The following is a 5,076-nucleotide window of genomic DNA, read 5'->3' on the forward strand; positions in this document are numbered from 1 at the left end:
TTTGTAAACGTGTTTTTCAGGGCCCCTCTTATTGTGTTTTGTGTGGTAATGGGGAGGAGTCTGTCTCCCATATGTTCTTCCATTGCTCCTATTCTACTCAACTATGGCACCTTTGGTGGAGTGCTTGGGGTTGCTCTTGTAGGCATGCTTCCTCTTTGCCTAAGTTTTGGGTCCACTTGGGCAGTGCTCCCTCCAAGTCTTCTCCTCTCCATGTTGCTTGGATTGTTGGCCCATTGTTCATGCTCTGGCATATCTAGCTAGAGAGGAATCGTCAAATCTTCCAAGATGTTCGGCTTGGTGTTATGCATCTTTGGTGGAAGATCTCACATTCTCTTTAGGAAACTGTTCATGTAAAGTGTGCGCTAGATGGGGGTATGGATCTGATTGATCTTGCTATATGCACTTGCCTCAATTTTTATCTTCAAGATGGGGTTGTAGCTCAAAGGTTTCCAACTGTGTCCAAGCAGCCTTGGCATCAGAGGAAAGGTCGAGTGAATCGGGATGGGCATTGGACTCATCCTCCCCATGGAGTTCTGAAAATTAACACTGATGGTTCTTCCTGAAGGAATCCAAGCCCTGCTGGTATTGGGAGAATGGCTCATTGCAGTTATGGTGACGTTAAATTCTTTTTCTCAATCTATGAGGGTGGTTACAGTAACAATCTCATGGAGGCTCAGGCTATTTTATATGTTGTGGAACAATGTTGCTTGTGGGGATGGAGCAAGATTATCTAAGTCTGATTCCCAAGTGGTGGCGAACTTGCTTTCCTCGCAAGAGCTTGAGGACATTTGTTGGCAGCTGGCCACTGTTGTTAATCAGATTATTCTCTTTTGTACCTCTTTTAAGTTCATTAGGTTTACTTATATTCCTTGTGAATGGAATAGAGCTACTGATTGTTTAGCCAAATGGGCTTCTAGTTATGCTCTGGGCTGGAATATTATGGATAGGGGGCAACTTCCCTTTGAGATTGTGCAAGAATTTGATGAACTTATTGCTCAGGATAGACCTTCTTGTTGAGCTCTCCTTGTTATATTTTTTCATGTCTTAATAATTTTTTACCCCTCTTTTTCCAAAAAAAATAAATCTTGTTATGTATCTTTTGTTGCTTTAGATGTAAACAATACATTTCATTAAGTTATGGGAGTCATTATCAACAATAACAATTTTAAAGCCACTTTCATTGATGTGGTATTATCGAACATTTTGAACATTAATTTGACAAGTGTTATCACAATTATTTAATCATATTCTACTAGATCAGGTTTCCTAATAGAATCAAATGTATAATACAATTACATGTGAAAAAATAAATTCTAACATAGCTGGTGAAGAAGAAGTAACATTCATGGATCATGAAAATATTTGGCTGCTTTTAATTCAAAAACATTCATGAATCATGAAATACAACAAATAAATCTGAAATGAATGTTCATAGAGATTGTAATAAAGTCCACAAAACAACCTTCTTAAGTGGCCACAATTTCAATATACAGATCTCGAAGATCAAATGCTGAAAATTTCAAAAAAAATCATTGTGTTTTGGTTTTTTGAAATTTAGTCAATGGTACAATTTGTAAGGAGGATAGCTGTGTCGCCAGACTCAAACGGACAAAATCTTGCAATGAACGGCAATTCAATGTCTTCAATGATATTTACTTTCTGAAGTCTGTCCAGCAATCCTCCATCAGAGTCAATGGTTTTTCCTCAAAAACATTACTCAAAGAAGTTTCGCGGTTGTTCCGAATGCAAGATTGAAAGAGAGTGAGAAGGGGAAGAGGTTAGCTCAAATCATCAAACTCTCCATTTCGATCTTGGGTTATGAACCTTAATGTAAAAAATTGCAAGAGGGGCCACGCTTCAATTGACCGTGGTGCAAATAATGTATCCCCGCACTTGTGACTTATTATGCGTGTTGAATGCACATTTGTTGTTTTCAAGAGGTGTTGGGCCTGTTTCACGCGGTAATGTTGTGCTAGTTGAAAGCTTGGCCGTATTTTACACGGCTGCCCTGCACTCTCAACTACACCATTCTCTGTTTCTCTTATTTAATTTGCTCTGCTTTCACAACTCGATTAAATATACCACCAACCTAATTTCTTTCCAATCCTCTCCTACAATGGCGTTTGCTATGGTCAAATTCACTACTTGTTCCGTGTATTTGATCATCCTACTTGCCAACCCATATTTGTGTGTATGCAGGTGTCCTTTGGAGGAATATGAAGCTCTACTCTACTTAAATGGCACTGCAATATGAAGGGCTATGACAATACTCCATGGGCCAATGGTACAGACTGCTGCGAGTGGTTTGGCATAATATGTGATCTGAACAGCATTCATGTGGAAGAGATAAGTTGGGGGACCTCTGCATATTTCTTTAGCTTTAATGGTGGCCTCATATCTGACAACCTGTGCAAATTTCATTTTCTTACAAGGATAACCATGTACAATGTGGGCATTACAGGTACTCTTCCTTCATGCTTGGGAAATCTCCGCTATCTTCAGGAATTAACTATAGATGACAATAGGTTGGGTGGGGTAATACCCCTTAGCATTTGTATGCTCACAAATCTAACTTCAATTAATCTAAATAGGAATCAACTGAGTGGAAGCTTGCCACATTGTCCTAGCAATCTTTCTTCTTTGAGATTTCTCCAGCTTTCAGGGAATCGATTAAGTGGCAAAATTCCATTGACATGGGCTGATCTCCATTCGCTTGAACTCTTGGATGTTTCCTTGAACTAATTGAGTGGAACTCTTCCCCCGTCATTTGCAGGGATGTCTTCTCTTTATACATTTTACGCCCATGGAAATAGATTCAATGAGAGTACCCTTCTTGGGCGTTACCATCTTCTATCCTTCATTTGTCCCTTTCACTAAACCATGAGATCACAATTACAGAGACATTTTTCCATAATCTTACCAATTTACAAGATTTCTCTCTATCCAATTGCACGCTAAATATTAGTGCATTCTGGATTCCAAACTTTCAGGTCTCTGGTCTAGAGCTTGTGTCATGCCAGATGGATGGTCAATTTCCACCGTGGATTTCAACCCAGTTCTCTTTATATTCCTGGACATTAGCCAACAATGGTCTTGCCCGAGAAATTCCCTCTTGGCTATGGGCTATGGCTGCTTCCTTTGATGAACTGAATCTCACGTAGAATCATCTGCATGGACCTATTTTTCCCAATAGTCAGAATTCTAACATCCACACCTTGGATGTATCTAGCAATGCATTAAGCGGATACATACCTTCCCTCTGGTCAATAAGTAGAATACATTATGAGCTTGCAGGAACCGCAGACAGTTGGGGAATTCCTCTTAAGTTGTCGCTCAATGATAATTTGTTTACCGGCAACATTCCTACAGGTTTTTGCAATTCGACATTAAAGATACAGTTAAACCTTGAAAACAACAAGTTGGATGGAATGATTCCTTGGGGATCACTGGTTCAGGACTTAAATTTAGGAGGTAATAATCTGGAGGGAAGGATGCCCCAAGGATTAGTCATCTCGTCTTTAATCACATCCTTGGTGATAAGAAATAATCAGCTGAGCGGAACATTCCTTCCCTCATTTACTAACGATACAGCTTAGCAAGTACTTGATATTGGGCACAACAAATTCACAGGACATCTTCCAAAGTCAATTGGGAATATTGCATCTCTTCAAGTGCTGGTGATGAAGGACAATCAATTTAGCGGTAACATTCTTCCAGAAATTGGTGAGCTGAAGCAGCTGCAGATCTTAGACCTTTCCTCCAACAACTTTTCAGGCTGTATTCCACACAGCATTGTGTTTTTGCCAGCAATGGCTGTAGCAAGAGAGGACGGCCATGTGTTGCAGAGTGAACTGACATTTGGGCGTGGTAACATCGACAGCTCTTCTCTTAGTGGGCTGGATATGATCGCCAAAGGTATAGAACTATACTATCCATATATTCTTTCCACACTCACAGGTATAGATCTCTCCAACAACCAATTGAATGGAGATGTTCCTCTTGATTTTGGAAAGTTGAGGTTTCTGAACCCATCCATAAACAGCCTTAGTGGAATTATTCCAGAGTTTGGGGAATATGAGTCAACTTGAATCTCTAGACCTCTCTTCAAACAAGCTTTCAGGGAATATTCCTTCAGAGATTCAATCTCTGAGCTATCTAGCATATTTAAATTTGTCCAACAACAATCTTTCTGGAAGTATACCACAAGGGGGACAGATGATCACATTTGAAAATACATTATATTCTGGAAACCCAAATTTGCAAGGATGCCCGCTTCCAAAGAATTGCAATTGGCCAAAATTTGCACCTCCTCCTATAAAAGATGTTGAAGATGAAGAGCAGAGCGAGCACATCCCCTGGTATCAAATTGGTTTAGGATGGTCATATGGAGCAGATTTTCTGATAGTTGTAGTCTTATTGTTTTCAGTAAGAGAGAGGTGGAGAGAGAAATATTTTAATGGGGTTGATAATATGTTGAAGACTCTGTTTCCTTTCCTGCATAATAGTAGATTATGAATGCTTATTTTCCACCAGAATTAAATATTGAACTTATTTTCCACCTAAATTTTACATTAAGCTTATTTCCAAGTTGACTATATTTGTTATAGTTTTTGAATCTGAAGAGAACGTGATAAAAACCTACCTGTATACACAAACATATTGTTGATCTTCCATTTATAATGTTATTGCATTTGATTTTCTACTTATTATATCAGTTTTTCTCAAGAAACTAAAAATAAACAGACAATAGCGACTGTCATCTTTGATGATTTATTTGCATTAAATGTCATTTTAAAGCAGCAATTACAAACAGAAAATTATATTGGTTATGTATGATGTAAAATATAAGATGTACTGTGTTTCGACGTCATAAATAATCTTGATGATTCTTTGTATTAATAAGTGCGAATAATAATATATTTGCCATTAGCAGTACAAGAAAAATCAAAGTTCAAATACTGAGAAATTAATACTAAATTCTGACACAAATTCATCAACACCATAACTCAAAAAATTCCTATTAAAAGACAAAATATAACAAATTTTACAGAAATAGTTCATTATTCCAAAGTGACA

General features: G+C 38.1%; 1 pseudogene; it reads left to right on the forward strand.

Moving 5' to 3' along the window:
- The first annotated feature begins 2,111 nt into the window (after positions 1–2,111).
- On the forward strand, positions 2,112–4,597 carry LOC149570294 (uncharacterized; annotated as a pseudogene).
- Positions 4,598–5,076: the final 479 nt, after the last annotated feature.

This window comes from Cupressus sempervirens, chromosome 3, assembly GCF_028749045.1.
Source record: "Cupressus sempervirens isolate cs-2001-9-10 chromosome 3, ASM2874904v1, whole genome shotgun sequence".
NCBI lineage: Eukaryota > Viridiplantae > Streptophyta > Pinopsida > Cupressales > Cupressaceae > Cupressus > Cupressus sempervirens.